Source organism: Microplitis mediator, chromosome 1, assembly GCF_029852145.1.
Source record: "Microplitis mediator isolate UGA2020A chromosome 1, iyMicMedi2.1, whole genome shotgun sequence".
Lineage (NCBI taxonomy): Eukaryota > Metazoa > Arthropoda > Insecta > Hymenoptera > Braconidae > Microplitis > Microplitis mediator.
Genome location: NC_079969.1, coordinates 6,628,703 through 6,647,376, shown reverse-complemented (window position 1 = coordinate 6,647,376; position 18,674 = coordinate 6,628,703). Strand labels below are relative to the sequence as shown.

Genomic DNA, 18,674 nt, shown 5'->3' with positions numbered 1-18,674 from the left:
AATTTATTTGTGGTAAGTAATTGATATATTTGTGGTAAAGATATTAAATTTGTGACAAATATCCTAAAATTTGGATGTTCCTGAAGATCGTAACGTTTTTCGCGCAACGAAAAAGAAAATTGGAAAGTGAAAAATCTACTGGATGACTAGATTTCTGAAATGTTTCGCATATAAATGCTGGTTTGTCAGCCAAAAATCTTAGACTACCCCCCAATCCCCGGAACGATCCCTTAAGCAGTCGAATTACATGAATTTTTCCATTTTCGTTGCGCGAAAAACGTTCCGATCTTCAGGTACATATATTTGGCGATACTATGCATATATTTGAAGCCCTTATTTATTTGTAGCAATTGGATCATTTCTTTACCTCAAATAAATCACATATTTCACGCAATTAAACTACTCAAATATTTTATATTTTTCTCACAATTAAATATTTATTTGGCCATATCCAAATATTCGATATCTTTGGCTCAAATAAATCCCTTTTTCAGTGAAAAATTAAGGCATGATTTTTAATGGAAATATAAGGCTACTATTCAATAATATATGTTTTATATGATTAATCAAAACATTAAGTTGGATATTAATTCAAAAAATTTTTAGAATACAGCGCTAACTTTTTTTTTAAACCCCTAATTACTCTCTAAGAACGAATTAGTGAAAATCACGTGACAATCACTATTTGGCAGTGAATAGTCACTTATTGCTAGTGAAAAGTATACCACTATTTGGATTAGTGATATACTTTTCACTAGTAAACAATGAATAGTCACTATTTTCACTGTTTCAAATTTAAGAGAGTAGTTATTGATAATCGTGAGTTTATTTAAATCTTGCTCTGGTTTTAAAAATAACTATCAGCTTTAAAATTAAAATTATCTAAAAGTAACTGACTTATGGACAGTAAAAAAACAATTATTTAAATGAAGTATAATAAAATAAACTGCGATTTTAATTTTTATGACATTTATCGCTTAGAAGTTTAAAGTTATGTAAAAGTAAAGTATATGAATAAAGTTAATTTATATTTAACATTTATGGCTAATTTTAACATGTTAATAACTTCATGTAATTTGCTCAAAATTCCAAGGAAAACTTTTAATTGCGTATACTTTTGTCTATTCAAATTTAAATAACACGTAAAAGGAATATTTAAAAAATCAAAGTTTGAATAGTAAAAATAATCTTATCGAACTTAAAAAAGTATATAAATTGCAGTTATACTATGATTCTCGAATGTATATTAATAATTACACTAAGAGCTGCAGTTTTATACTTTCGAGTTTGATAAGATTATTTTTGAGGTTCTAGGCCAGAATATCCAGTGCAAAAATATCCATAAGTCATTAATTTTCAGCATAAATGGATAATTTTTTCAATGGATATTATTGCATTGGATATTTTTCATGGATATTTTTGCGATAGATATTTTTATGATGAATATTCTGACTGGTCACCATTTTTAATATTTAAACTGTAAATTTTCAACACTGATAGAAAGATTTCTGATCGTTTAAAAATATTTTTTAGTATTTAAGAAATAACTTCTTGAACATCATTTTTTTGTATTTAACAAACATTTCTTACTATAGGTACACGGAAAGAAAATTATGGGAAGTTTTGCTATGCATTATGGGAATGGTTCCCATAATGGTATGGGAATAGTACCTATACTACTATAGGGATGGTTCCCATATATTATGGGAACCATCCCTATAATAGTATGAGTATAGTTCCCATACCATTATGGGAATGGTTCCCATGATGATATAGGAACCATCCCTATAATATCATAAAATTTTTTTTGCACAATAGTGTAGAAATTTCCCAAAATTTGAATTTTCTTGAATGTTTTGTGCTGACAAAAAATTCTTGTTAAAAATTTTAATGTTTTTTTGCCAAATACGATTTTTTTTTTCAATGTTTGAATTTTTGTTTTTATGTTTAATAATATTTCTGTGTATTGTAGAAGTGATTACCACACTTCTTTAAATTAATTTTTTCATGATAATATGGGAACCATTCCCATAATATTATAGGAATGGTTCCTATAATAGTATGGGAACTATTCCCATAATATTATGGGAATGATTCCCATAATGGCATACGAACCATTCCAATTGCATTATGGGAATCATTCCCATAATATTATGGGAATAGTTCCCATACTATTATAGGAACCATTCCCATAATACTATGGGAATGGTTCCTATAATTTATGGGAATGGTTCCTATAATTATAGGAACCATTCCTATAGTGTTATGGGTATCATTCCCATAATTATAGGAACTATTCCTATAATTATGGGAAACATTCCTATAATTATAGGAACCGCTGCCATAATTTATGGTCGTAATTCCTATGATGGTATAGGAAAAAATTTCACAAAATTATGGGAACCGCTGCCATAATTTTCTCTCCGTGTAGAAGTTATATATAAGAAATTCTTCTATGAGTGAAGTATTATTTTTTTTCCGTGAGAACATTCAAATTAAATTATTTATTTACCTACTAGAGTGAGTAATAAAATCTTTGTCTTTTTTTTTCATAATTTTCCTATTTTTAAGTCACTCAATATTCAATAAGTTACTGCTTAAAAAACAAATTTGAATGAAGGAGCAAAATAGTCATTTTATTTAAACAATAATCAAATTAAATAATTACGATAAAATTTTTCAAATTTGTTCTGTTTTTAAACAAATTTTGGAGGCTCTAAATGTCGCCCAATTTCTCTATAACCCTTGGATAAGTTTAGAAAAAAAAATGTAGCCTACTACTTCATTTTTACCAGAGCAGTTTTTAAAATAATTTGAATACGCTCCGAATGTTGGCTGTAAAAATTAAGTGACATTTTAATGCACACTAAGATTAAATTCTTTTCTTAAAAAAAAATTTGAACAATCAAATTTTTTAAATTTTAAATTACAGTAGTAATTACAATTAGCAACAAACAATTAAAATTATAAAAATTAATTATTTTAATTTTTTTTTTATATCAATTAATGATCTCTTATTTAATATAACGACCCATTGCACTTTATTTGAATCACTAAACATGGAATAGTACAAAAAAATTGTAACTAAAAATAAAAATAGATTTACACTTGAATAATTAATTGTTAATCGGAATCAACGATCGTTGCATAGCTTAAAAAAAAATAAGTGAATGAAAACATTAATGATTTATATTCCAATCAATTTATTTCACTCGGATTTATTTACACAAATTGATTGTTAAAGTAATTGGACATTTTGAATAAATGAATTCAAATTATTTTTTTTTTCTATTAATAATAAAAAAAAATATATATATATAACAATCTTACGTTTGAATTAGAAAAAATGAAAAAGAAAACAAAACGTCATGTCCTTGACACATAAAATACAATCAGCATAAATTTATTAATCAACATAAAGTATCATTATACTATTATTGCCTTATTATTATGATGATATGACCATGAAACGAGTTTCATTTTTTTTTTAATGCTTAATTTTTTTTAACCACACACTTCGCTAACGGTTGGCATTATTATTTTTTTTTTGTTTATGTAACCACAAAAAATTATGCAAGACGAAAAATAATTTAGCAAAATAAATCTGGGGCAAAATGGGGCATGAAAAATAATTTTAAAAAAATAATAGTCTATTTAATTTATAAATAATTTTGAGAAATAAAGATACAGTAAATATTTCCAATCATTAGAAATCCAAAAATTTCAGCATTTTTTAATAATCAATTACTGACATTTGTAAAAATGTCTGTTTGTAAAAACATGTTTGTAAAAACATCTGTAAAAAATCACCGGGGTAAGTCCAAGCGGTGTAGGTGTTAAAATTAGCGGTGTTAAAGTTCAACACCGAAAGCGGTGTGAAAATAACGCCGCCGCCGGTGTAAATATTCTGTACCGGTGTTAAAAAAAATTCTCCGGTGTTAAAATAACACCGCCGCCGGTGTAAATATTCTGTACCGGTGTTAAAAAAAATTCTCCGGTGTTAAAATAACACCGCTGCCGGTGTTAATATTCTAGACCGGTGTTAAAATAACGCCGCCGCCGGTGTAGATATTCTTTACCGGTGTTGAAATATTTTACTTTGTGAATATTTTTACATACTCGATCACTATACTTGTTCATAAATGATATTTTTTATTAATTTTCATAAAGAACTGACATTTTTTGTGTTTTATAATCTTTAAAGTTAATACTCCACGCGGATGCAGTTTACCCCGCTTTTACACCGGTTCCCCACTTTTACACCGGTTACCCCGATTTAAGACCGGTATTTTTAACACCGGTGAATTACTCCTCCTACACCGGTGTAATTTTATTTTAACACCGGGCGGAGTTAAAATGAGTCCATTTTTAACACCACTCTTTTTACAGTGTATATTATTAAGAGAATAAATAAAACTTTGTTACCGCCATATCTATATGATAGAATTAATTAATGTTATTGAAATTGGTATCATTAGATAGGTCTTGACTTGAATTTGTTTCTTTTCATAGTTTTAACTCTTTTTAATTGCCAAGTATTGAGATAAATAGATTTATCTATATCATTCGCATTACATTTAAATTACGCGAGAAAAAAGACGATCGTATTTATTTTCTTTAAATAAATTAATACTTTAATTATTCTGTCACTAAATATGACTGAATGTCACTGAATATATAGCTATGTTATTTATATCGCGTTACTTATTCCAAAATGACAGATTTTTCTACTCCCTTTTGGTTTTAGGAAGCTTCTCAAAGCCAAAAAAGTGTGCATAGAAAAAAAAAGGATTCATTGACACAAAAAATCTTTACTCGCCTAAAGAAAATTTTGACTTACCCCAATAAATATTTTGCATTGTGAATTGAAAACAAAAATTTATTTAGAACTAGAAAAAATTAGTTGGTGCAAGGAATTATTTCTTGACCAAAAAAATCTTTTCTCGCTCCAAAACAATTTTTGTATTTAATTGATAATGCATAAAATTTCTTGGTGCAAATTAACATTTTGTTGCGGCAAGAAATCCTTTTTTTCTGCGTATTTTATAAATTTAGTGATATTTGGACAGTCATGTAGTGACTGCAGGTTGCTCGTTTGTAATTATTTAAGAAACTAATGATTTTTGAAAGGTATATGAACAGATTTTGACTCTTATCACAACTATAGTCAAGAACAAGATCAGAAAGAAATGTTTTTCCGTATTGAATTTTTTGAAAGTTCAATTATTTATCAACTCGAAGCTTAGAAATGACTCAAATTTTAAAATTTACTGTTGCAAAATTTTTCGAAACATTTTTCGAATGAATTCTTTATACACACGATAAAACCATCGACACTTTACACTACAGTTTTTTATTAATTTTTATATTTTTAGTCTTTAATCACCAGAAATTTATTATTTCATTTTTTTTTTTTACAAATAAAATCGATAAAAATAATCACGTGCATTATTAAGAGTAATACTTTCGTAAAATATAAAAAAAAAAGTACCATCACAAGAACAGATATTTCAAATAAATTATTGTAAAAACTTTTCTGTACAGCCATCAGTATAAGAAATACTTAACTATTTCTATTTTATCGCAAACTTGTCAATAAAAAATTACTAACTTCCATTTTACAGTTAATACTCACCTGAGGCTGTTATTGAACGGGTTGAATGAAAAAATTATATAAGGTTTTATAAAGGTTTACGTATATAAAGCTTTGAAAAGTCAACTATATTAAGCTCTATAAAGTTTTATTGAAAATAAAAAGTAAGAAAATTATATGAAGAAAAAAAATAAACACCTCTGCAATTAAGGTGATTAATCATTTTAATTGCACATGGTTTAACGTACTCTATAATATGTTCCTTTTTTTTTTAATTCTTTTGAAAAAATCTTTTTGAATATAACTATTCAGTACAATTAATGCTGCTATAAGTAATCTCACTTGTGGTTAATGACATAAACGTTTTCTAAGCCATTTTTTAATGATATTTAGTAAAAAGAAAAAATATTCAATTTTTCATTATGGATAATTGCGTTCCTTACTAATGGGACGTCAATTAGTCCATTGAATTGAAGTATAATTTTTTTTTTAATATATTATGCAGTCAAATTAAATAAAGTCAAATTAATTCCATAAATTATTATTATTAGTATAAAAATATATATCTTGAATTTTTATGTGAATATTTCCAAAATTTTTCCGCCTTAAAATAAACTAGAATCATTTTTGCCAAAAAATTTCACTCTTAATTTCAAATACTTTTTTTGAAACTTTGAATTTTTCTTTTTATAAAAATATTCATTAATTATTTCTTGCATATATAATTATATGTTATCATTATTTATAAATGTTTTTGAGAAACCCAAAAATTTACAAATATTTTGATCGAGACCAGAATCGATTGTTAATATTCGATCTAACGCGAATAATTTGTAAATTTGAATTATTCGCAAATCCGTCCTGTAAAAAAAATTTGTTGCCAAAAAACTCTGAAAAAATTTGACTTGTAGAACTTCTAAATTTGGGACGGATTAGAAGTTCAAGTTTTTTCGAACTTTTAGGATTTTAATAAAGATAAAGTAAAGTTAGAACTTTTCGTGGACGAATTTTAAGTCAGATGAGAACGTTTTTGAAACAATACTCAAAACATATTTTTACTACATATTTCCATCGTTTAGGAACAGTTCAAAAATATTTATACTGGAAGGGAAATATGTATACTATAGTAAATGTACGTTTTCAAAATCATAATTAAAAAAAATTTTTATCCGGCTCAAAATTCGCCCACTTAAAATTTTAAATTATTTCTTTTACTATTAAAGTCTTCAAAGTTTGGAAAAAATTTAAATTCAAGCTTTAAGCTGCTTTAAGTTCAGAAGTTCTATGTATCAAACTTTTTTGGAACGAATTTTTTTTTACACGGAGCAGTTCAATATTAATATTATTAGAATATTAGGTTACTATAAATAAATATCAATAGTGAAATTGAATCACACTAACGGTTTTGTTTTTTTTATGCAGCCTATTATCTTCATATATATGTATATACCATGAAATTAATAAATATACAGTAGAATATTATTTTACGATGTAGATTCAAGATAATAACAATCTTCAATAATTCGAGGAAGTAGTTAAGTCAAGTGGATTCTCTTCTTATCGTCTGCATACTTTTCCCATAACTTCATTACCTTGACTTACGGTAAAATGACGTCATTACATCGTCTTTATAGCATTTCCCATAACCATACATTTATATCCTCTACTGTTCCGTTGGCAAATAAATTTCCGCATTGCACTATGAGTGTCTTTATCATACTTTTCATTACTTACAACATTTTTTATTTGCTTACATAAATACCGTAACAATCGACTTAATTTATATTTTCTTACTATTCGTGTTGGTATATAAATATTATTCAGATTTTTATTGTAACAAAAATTTGTCTATGTTATAATATTTCGAAAATTAATCAATATTTTGAATAATTGAAAAATTTCGAGAATTCGTTTTTATTTCTTAATTTTTTTTTATTTTTTGAAGAAAAATAATAATAAAAATAAACAGCATTCAATGCCTATGACTATGGACAAGATTTTTGCCTTAATTTCGAATAAATGGTTAGTATGTTTGATATTACGGCGAAAATATTGGTCTTATAAAAAAACTTTTGAAACAAAAGTTGTAGGAAATTTCATTTTCGAAAAAAAATATCAATTATGATTTTTTTATACGACCAATATTTTCACCGTAATTCCAAAATTAAAATTCATAATGAATGATTCAAATTTTTGATAATTATGAAAATCTTAATTTTGAAATTACGGTGAAAATATTGGTCCTATGAAAAAATTATAAGAAATATTTTTTTTATAAAATTAAATTTTAAACAACTTTAATTAGAAAATTTTTTTTATACGACCAATATTTTCACCGCAATTCCAAAATTAAGATTCATAATGAATGGTTCAAATTTTAATAATTATGAAAATCTTAATTTTAAAATTACGGCTTTCTTATCAGTGCTATGAAAAAATTGTAAGGGACATTTTTTTCATAAAATCAAATTTCCTACAACTTTTGTTGGAAAAATTTTTTTGTTCGACCAATATTTCTACTGTAATATCAAAAATTTGACAGCATCAATCACTGGTTGTTATTTTTGGATCAAAGCAAAAATCCTGGCTCTATCTATGACAATTATCTGCGTTAATACGAATTCAAATTTCAAGTTATGTGGAAAATATTCATTTTTAAAAAAATCGTCTAGTAAATCAATTTAAAAACTATTGTACACGCGAATTAGATGTCATAGCTATTAACAAAATTTTTCTTTATAAAGTTTGTCAATTTTTCACAAACCATTAATTTCTAGTAAAATTAAATGGTACCCATACTGGCCTATTATTGTCACGTAACCTCAATTAATTATATCTATAAAATTCGGGGTTAGAATGTTTTAATTTCTCTAATTTTAATTACCAAATATTATGATTTCTTAATTGAAACAAAAAAAAAGAACATAGGATGTCAAAGTCGAAGCTTTAGATATCGACCATCTTAAATTTCCCGATATGAAGGGTTAATAATGAATAAATTCATTGATTACTTAACCTAAAAATAAAAAACAAATCATGCATTTTAACCCGTTCAATAATCGCCTGTAGAAACTTATCCTCAAATAAAAATAAAAATGTCATGCCAGTTATTCCCTATTCTCTCATTGTTTGGATAGTCTCCAAATACTAGAATACTACTATGTATATCTAACGTCGGCTGAATTTCAATGCGACTTAAATTCGCCATCTATCGTCCACTCAACCAATTCTATATCACACATAAGTATTTTATCTATATCCACTATATATATATATATATATATATATATATATATATATATATATATATATATATATATATATATATATATATATATATATATTTAACAATGAGATTTAAGTGTGACTGCGACTATCGTTAAGTACTGCAGTGGTAAAACAATAGGTTAAAAAAAAAAAAAGATAAGAGCTTTTTTTATAAACTAGAAAAGCTGATTAAACATTTCTTCAATACTTTTGATCTTAATTTTGATTGGGCGCCAAAAAAAAAAAATATATATATATATATATATACATATGAATAGTTTAGTTTGTAATATGACTGATTTAAGATAAAGGGTGATGGAATTTTTTTTTATTATCAATAACTTGTCATCTGTATACTGTCAGAGGCGCTATTCTTTTGTCATTGATTGAATTGCCTGACAAAAGGCCAAAGTGCACATCATATATCCAGTACCACCACGGTGGCTTATTTTATTGTATCAGTTTTCATGAAAGGCGCTGATGTGTATATAAAAGCAATTTCCAGTCAACCCAACTCTTGTCTTTTAACACTACACAGCTTCCTATATTTTATATTCATATTATCTAACACATTGTTAAGGAAAATCGATAAATTGGTTATTCTACGAGCTTCATATATGCACATATATGCAAAATTATTAATTAATTAAATGTATATAGATATACCTTCCTTACAAGAGTAACTTTATTTATCGATTGCATTCTTATTCGAAAGTAATTTTGTTAATTATTATTGAGATTTTTGTAATTAACTTAATGAAAGACCGTTATATTTTCAAAAAATTTAAGATATCGCGTCACTAATTCTAAAAGAACATATTTCTATATGCGTTTTTGGTTTTAGTCACTAAATTTAAAACCAAAAGGGTGTACAATTTTTTTTAATTGCTGATAATATTGTTGACTTCTTCAAAAGCTGAAATTTTTTTAAACAATTTTTAGCTGTAAAATAAATCTACAAAACGATTGGCAATGAAAAAAAGTTGAACACTTTTTTCCGTGTAAAAAAAATTCCAAAAAAGTTCTGCATGTGGAACTTTTAAACATGAGACAGATTTGAACTTCGAATAGAACTTTTTTGGAACATTAGTAATTTTGATGGTAAAAACAAAGTTTTTATGATCGAATTTAGAGTCAAAAAAAGACGTTCTTAGGAATTTTTTTGAATTTTATATGGACATTCCAAAAATGTTCCATTATCACCACTTTTGACCTTTTTCGGAAGCTAAAAAAGACGTTCCTAAGACATTCCAAAATAGTTCCCCAGTCACCACTTTAAACTTTTTTATAGACTAAAAAAGATGTTCCAAAAACATTCAAAAATGGATCAAAAACCATTACTTTACAATCTGTTATAGAACTAAAATAGAAGTTCCAAAAACATTTCAAAAAAGTTTCAGAATCATCACTTTTGACTTTTTTATGGACTAAAAAAGGCGTTCCATAAACTTTTCAAAATCACTTCTTTTGCATCTTTTGTAGAATAAAGACGTTCTAGAAACATGCCAAAAATCACTACTGTTGAATTTTTTATAGAACAAAAAAAAATGTCCATCAAAAATTCCAAGAACGTCCTTTTTTGACTCTAAATTTGCTCATAATAACTTTTTTTACCATCAAAATTATCAACGTTCCAAAAAAGTTCTATTCGAAGTTCTAATCTGTCTCATGTTTAGAAGTTCCACATGCGGAACTTTTTTGGAATCTTTTCGAAACGAATTTGTTTACACGGGAATTTTGGTTTTAGAGAGTTCCTAAAGCCAAAAAGGCATATAAAAATATAAGTCCTGCTAGAATTAGTAATGCGATATAATTATAAAATGTTTATATATATTATACATTAATATATGGATTATATGGATGGATCATCTCATATATATGTAATACATCATCAACTATTTATTTTTCGAGGACACACTTCCAAAAGTTTTAATAGGGTGAATAAAAACGCCTGTTAAAATTAGAGCTCTTAATATCAACATTAAATACTTCCTGATTACAATTTTCCATTTCCCTTTTAAATGACATGGGAAAATTTTTTTTTATTTTAAAATTTTATAACTCATCAACGAATCGCAGTGTACTGCAAAGGCCAATACTTTTTTCTTTGTTTTTTTTTTTGTAGAAAATTGAATGGTCTACAAAAAAGTTCTCTTATCAATTTTTGATAAATTCAATATTTCAGAAGTGATTCGAGGTCAAAGTTGAATTTATAGTTTTTACTATTTTTTAACTTTTCTGCTGAATTTCTGCTATCAGATATTACGAAATGTTATAGAATTTTTTTTTTCGATTGTATTATTTTAATTAATTTATTTGATTAAAAGTAATGGCATAAAAATAATTGACCCACTTTTATAGTTTAGCTATGGTCAATATTCAATTAAAAAATTAACTAATATTTTTTAAACGATAAATTTTAACGATCACAACATTAATATCGTTAAATAATTATTGATAGATGTAAATAATAAATACATATATCGTGCAAAATTAAAAACCTCGTAATTGATTCGCTCAACAAAATCATTTTTCAAAAAATTTTTTTTCACACTGTTTAAAATTGTTTCGATTTTCAAAAATAATTATCACAGAAATTTTCATAATCGAAAGAGTTGAAGCATAATTTTTAACGAAAATACGATGTAACTATTCAAAAATATTTGTTTTGTATATCGAGTTGTATTTTAGTTCAAAAAATTTGAAAAATACACGAATTTTTTTCTTAAAAATTTTAATTAGTTTTCGATAGTTTGCTATCAAATTTATCGTATTTAAAAACTAATGATACATGAAAAACGATAATTTTGAATTAAAATTCAGGTTTTCAAAATAATTATCAGTTTCAAAATTAATATTATTAAAAATTAATTGACTTATGGAAAATAAAAAAAAAAAATTATTGTAATGAAATAAAATAAAATTGTGATTTTAATTATTATGACTTTTATCACTTGAAAATTATAAGTTATGTAAAAATAAAGTGCTAAACGACCTATGAATTGGCTTAGTTGAAAAAATTTTTCCACGGTCCGTAGCTCTTCGGAAAAAAAAAAAATTTAGAAATTTTTGGTCTCGCGGTATTTCTCATGTTTGCACAATAGCCGGAGCTCTTAAAAAATTTTGATAAAAATGCACCGAAACTAGAAATTTCAAGCCATAAAATGCTTTTTTTTTAAATGCAGCCTTCCAAAAATCACTAAAAAATTTATAAAATTTTTCTGTTCCTTTAATTTTTTGCATTAGTGTATATAAATAAATAAATTTATAATTAACATTTATGACTAATTTTAACTTGTTAATAATTTTATATAATTTGCTTTAAATTTTGAGAAAAATTTTGAACAGCAGTCTATATTTATTTTATCCGAAGTTTTATTTAAATAATAAATATTATTTCGTTCTTGAAAACACGTGTTGTAATACGTAATTTATTAATGTCACTACATATATACATATATATATTTATATATATATCCTACTATCAAACAATTACTCTCATTTACTTACACATATTTATATATGAATAAGTCTCGTAAATTCTCCCACTACTCCAAATTTATTTGTTATTTTATTTTTTAAATTTTATTATTCAATACTTGAACTACTGCTATTGCAAGTCAAGTTGAGTTTAAGTCTGGTAGGAGCCGTCAGCCGTGATTCAGTATAAAACAGTCCGGGAGGGAGTTAACATCGTTACTTTTTTATATATATTTTATTTCGACATACATACTCATGTATATAGTTTTAATACATAATAAAGGCCTTGGTACATCAAACATTCCATTTAAAAAGACACAAATAATTACGTCAGTGCTTTCACCTTTTTTTCAAATCTTAAACAATTTTATTCATCAATAATTCAACGAGTTTAAATATAAATACTTTTTTTTTTAGTCTACATTTTAATTTTTCTAAATTTTTTAACATTTGCATTCAATTTGTTGCGAGTGTCGAAGAATAATTTATTGTGATCAATAGTTTATTAGTTTAATAATTATTCGGTGACCTTGATAACACGTGATAGTTTTACTGTTTATTTCATTGATTGATTTAAGTGATATTTATATTTATATTGAGAGTGTTGTTGACTTCTGCAATTATGAGGATAAAACATTTTTTGAATAAATTTAAATGAAATAATAAAAATCTTTTACTTTTTATTTGAAATGTGAAAGTGAAAATTTGAAAAAAAATGGATCATTGGAGGCTTATATATAAATTTTTAAATTGGTATTCATTTTTTATTTATTTATTTATTAACTACGATAATATGAGAATATGACGAAATATTTAATATATGTATATATGTAAAAGTTAATTATTATAATGAAAATTTTTTTGTTCCAAATGAACGGTTTAAATTTAATATTTATTATATATCATTGCTGTCATATATTTCGCGATAATAAATTGAGAAAATAAATAATAAATATTAACAATAAAACTTTTGACAGAAGTATAAATATCTGAGTTCTTGAGTTGTTAAGTGTGAATTATGTGCAATATTTATAATATATTATTATTATGATAAATATATGCACTTATATATGTAAAATACTTATGAATTTATTTATTTATTATTCAATACATAGTAAAAAATTATTTCATTTAATTTTGCTATGACATTAATACTAAATTACTAGAACAAATTTTTGTGTATAAATATTTTTTACCAGATTCAGATCCCGATAGATCTAAACCATGTTTTTTTATTGGCAAAAAAAATTGTATATAGAGGGCTGACTATTGGATAATTTACCCTACCTTTAAAAGCTTCAATCTCAGTCATCGCTCGCGTAAAATAGTCAATATCGTTTTCTGTGTAAATAAAAATTTGAATCAAATTCGTATCTTAATTAGATCCCGAGATAGTCTGTAACAATAAATTATGAATTATTCCAATAATTTATGAAAAAAAAACATTTTTTTTTCGTGAATTCTATTCGGTAAGGGTCTACTATACACCGAAAAAATCAGCGTAGCAACAGAAAAATTATTTACAAAGTTATTAGCAATCAAAGATGATACTGAAGTTAGCAAACGTCAAATAATTTTTGGAATTTAAAAAAAATGATAAATTATAAAAAAAAAAAATATTTTGAAAAATTGCACTTGTAGATTTTTTTATTTTCTACATGTGCATTTTTTTATTTTTTTTTTTTTTGGAATTGATTTGGTGAAAAAAAAATCCAAAAATTTTTAATTGTCTGCTAACTTCAGGATCGTCTAAAAACCACATTTTTTCTATCTTCAATTGTTTATATTTCGAGAAAAAAATTTTTTTGGCTTATGAAATTTTGGATAGGAGTAGAAGAGACTTCAATCTACTGATCTATATATTTTATGTTTTAATGAGATTTTTTTAAACACAAGTTATTCATGTTTTAAATTTAAGGTCAATACTTTGACCAGATAGTAGTTGTTTTATTTTCAAGTATTTTCATACAAACAACATTCTATCACTTTTCTCTTTGTTTTCATACTTTGCAGTATCGATCAAGTATAAAAAAATCTTTGTTGGAGTTGATTACTAATAAAAAAAAAGTTTGTAATTATTTTTTGTTGACACTCGGAATTAAAAATAAAAATTAAATATCAATTGAAAAACACTTCAATATATATTATGGTGAACCAAAAAACTAACAATAGTTTTTTTTTTGTCTCATATGAAAGTTGTTTGGTAGAACATATTTTAAAAACCCTCCAAAAACCAGCTTGATAAACAATTTTTAAGGGGTCACTCAAGAAATTCAAAAATGTTTGAAATTTGAATTATTTTCTTCTAAAATTTCCTATTTCTAGCGACAAAAATACTTTTATATGTACGGAGAAAAATGGCCTTAAGAAAGATTTTTTATTAAGCTGTCGGCCAAACTTGAGACAGGAAGTTGAGTTGCCAAAAAATTATTATGCTACACTACAAAAAATATTATACACTTAAAACTTATCGATAAATTGTAATGAATATGATTTGTCTAAATTAGGAAATATAGTAAAAAATAAAAAATTTTTAGGGCCTCACAATAATAATTATAGTGCAACATAATAATTTTTTGACGACTCAACTTCCTGTCTCAAGTTTAGTCGACAGCATACTAAAAATTAGTAGATTTCTTAAGCCCATTTTTCTCCATGTGCAAAATCAATACCGTAATAAATGGTTACGTAACAAATGATCCGAGGACAATTGATCCGCGACAATTGATCCTTGCGACGATTGATCCGTCGATAAAATGCCTGTAACATGAAAAATTACGCCCTTTTTTCACTAATTTTGTGTGCGTGTAACATAAAAAATATACTCACACACAAATTAGTGAAAAAAGGGCGTAATTTTTCATGTTACACGCATTTTTCCGACGGATCAATCGTCGCAAGGATCAATTGTCGCGGATTAATTGTCGCGGATCAATTGTCCTCGGATCATCGGTCGTGTCACCGTAACAACAAATATTTTAGTTCAAAATATAGATTTTTAAAAGTCGTTCGAAAATTTTGAATACTAACTCATAAAATGTAACGAATACTTTGAATTCATTTTCGTATATTTTTAAAACTCGATTATTATCATTCCAAAAATATAACTTTTGCATAATCGAAAATATACTGGACTGTCATAAACAATGAAACTGGGCAAGATTTGAATAACCAAAAATACTTAAAAATTAATTTAAAAAAAAAAAAAGTATATAAATCGGTACTCCAAGCTACTAGGTAGTCTATAAGACCCAAAAGATAAATTTTTTATTTCTCGTCTTCTGGCTGCTAGACATGTTTTTCTGACAATGAACCTATATGAAAAAATATAAGGCATAGGTACCTTTTGTGGCCACTGCTCCATTTTTGGACGTTTAATCCCTTATTTTAATTAATGAAAAAGTGGAAAATAAAATTTCATTTTAATAGTGGGATAGAAGTATCTTTAGATATATTTAAAAAATTGATTGTATCATTGGGTCTTTTACAGATTATTTTATTTGAATTTTTTAAGTGTCCAAAACTGGCCCTAAACTCTACCCTATATCCTGGCCAATCTGCATATATGAGGCATATATTTTTGTACATGTCGTTCATATGCAGATTGGCCCGGATATAAATTTTTTTCGTATGTGAAATATGTTTTTAATATAGTTTAATTTTTTTATAGCAAGTTTTGAAAAGTTTTGTCCACGATTACGCAAGTCTTATTTACGTTTTCGTACGTCAACTACGTCTGTAATACGTTTCTACGACTACTTACGTCTTTCACGGTTGAATTTACGGTTTCTCCATCTACTATACGTTCAATCTACGATTCAAATTTCGCCTCGGGTGCTCTCAAAAATATTTCATCAAACTTATTTTTGGAGATAATTTTAAAAACATTTTAAACCAACAAATTTTTTATGAGACTTGAAAAAAAAATTGTTGGTTTTTTTGGGGTCACCTGAAAATATATACGTATATTTTTATCTTTTGTTATTATTTTTTCCGTTGTCTATTATTTTCATTTCCATTTTCATCTCACGTATACCTTGAACTCTTATTTATTTCTTCATTTTTTTTTAATTATCATTTCAGGTACACAGAGCATAGATTATTTTTTTACGCTTTGATTATTTTATGCATTTGCATGAATTTTATTATTATTGAAGATAAAATAATTTCATGGTTTTTTTTTTTTTTTAATTGTCATATATATTTTTTTTACGAAACGGTTGTATATATCCAATTAAATTTAACAATAGTCATTTGTTTGTTTCAAAACCTCGAAGAGATTGAAAAAAATTTTTTTTTCATTTTAAAAAAAATTTATTTATCCAGTACAGACACTGTCTTTGTTAAAATAAATAAACGGCTAAGTGTTTTGTGTTAATGAAAAATAATTAAAGTACTTCAAGAGGTTGGAGTGAGTAAGAGATTGTCTTGAGAATTTCGATAAGTTTTATAGTTCTGCCATTCGTTGGATTGATACTTATTTTTATATACATTTAATGTCAGAGTTATCTTAATTTGAGTACTTGTTGATTTTATCAACTGCCTTCTGCACTAGCTCAATATTCGAATTAATTTTTTAAATTTTCTGTCATCTTTTTAATGGGATTAGTATAATTACAGCTTTTAATTTGAAAATTAATAGGTTACTTGAAGCATTATCGTATTTTTTTTACGGACATTTTTACTTTAAGTAATTGAGATAAGAAATGACAAATGAATTTTTTAAGCAAAAGCTTTGCTATTAACAGAAAGTAGGTCAGTATTGATGGAATAAATTATTTTTTATTTTTTCGTCAGAGAAATAAACGGAAAATATGTTTTTAATAAGAATTCTTTTTATAATTTCTTCAGAAATTGAAAAAAAAAAATTGATCAGTTTGAAAATTATTTTTAAATTTTTTTCTAAAATATTAAAAATTTGATTGATAAGGACGTGAATCTGTTATTGAAAAAAATATTGAAAATGTATGACAAATATGAGAACACCTGAAACAACTTAAAATCTTATTGATATTGAATTAATTATCGAAGCCAATTTAATTATTTTAATCGAAATTTCCAGAGCTGATTTTGGTTTTAAAAAAATTATTAATAATTTTTTCCCGATATAATTTCAAATTTTACGATGCCCGTTTTGCCCCTACCGCATTGTCGTATTGAAAAAAAATCAAAAGTATATTAACTACGCTCATAAATATATATATTCATAATATATCACTAGGGACAAGATTTTTGCCTGAATTTTGAAATGAATGGTTCATATATTTGATATTACGGCGAAAATATCGGTCTTATAAAAAAAGTTTTGAAACAAAAGTTATAGGAAATTTAATTTTACAAAAAAAATGTCTCTTATAATTTTTTTATACGACCCATATTTTTACCGTAATTACAAAATTAAGACTCATAATGAATGATTCAAATTTTTGATAATTATGGAAATCTTAATTTTAAAATTACGGCTTTCTAATTAGTTCTACAAAAAAATTGTAAGAGACATTTTTTTTATAAAATTAAATTTTAAACAACTTTTATTTAAAACATTTTTTTATACGACCAATATTTCCGCCGTAATATCAAAAATTTGGCAACATTAATTATTAATTGTTATTTTTAAATCAAAGTAAAAATCCTGGCTCTGTATATCACAAAGCCATCATTAAATAATTTCTTCTTTATTAATTCAAAAATAAGTCCGAGGTAATTCTAGTTCGAAAATACCTGAAAGGCTCTCTATTGTAAAGTGATTATACATTTATAATTGAATGAATGAGATAATTATCGGCGGCAGATTCAAGTAGACTTGACTCATTTCAATGACGACGATATCATTCAATGAAATCCTCGCTGTCTATTGCCTATTATTTTTTCATTCATTATCCCAGTCTACGTATTCGAGTATCGATTCGCAAAATATTTATTCTTATTCACTTGCAATTTTATAATTTACCTTTTCCCAGATATTTAGATATTTATACACAAAATTAGATATTTTATATAATTTTTATATTAATTTATTTCATAACCTTGTTATCAATAATTCGTATCATGAAAATTTAAATTTAGAATTTAAAAGTAAATCATTTATTCAATCAATTTATTTAATTTGTTAAAAGCATTGACACGAAATGAAATTAAACAATGTTTATTTTTTTGATACACATTATCATATGTCTGGATGTGACGACATATATACATATATACATATATACATTATGAATATATATTTGATACCGCCATTTATCTCTAACCATATGACTGATAATTATAAATTTAAAATAGATGACAACCGCCTCTATATATTCACACACATGCTTATAAATTATTCACTCAT

At 25.4% G+C, this 18,674-nt stretch overlaps 1 protein-coding gene across 7 annotated transcripts in view; it reads left to right on the top strand.

Moving 5' to 3' along the window:
• The window catches only part of LOC130678576 (alpha-1,6-mannosyl-glycoprotein 2-beta-N-acetylglucosaminyltransferase), a 40,194-nt gene that overhangs the window by 1,636 nt on the left and 19,884 nt on the right, over positions 1-18,674 (top strand). For 3 of the 7 annotated variants that reach the window (XM_057485919.1, XM_057485910.1, XM_057485873.1), the window contains exon 1: positions 12,509-13,093. The exons of 2 other annotated variants lie outside the window; for them this stretch is intronic. The gene's annotated coding sequence lies outside the window, so the exon portion shown is untranslated. Of the gene's footprint in view, positions 1-12,508; positions 13,094-18,674 lie in introns of those variants that run through there. 2 more of the 7 variants (XM_057485891.1, XM_057485935.1) reach the window with 2 other exon arrangements.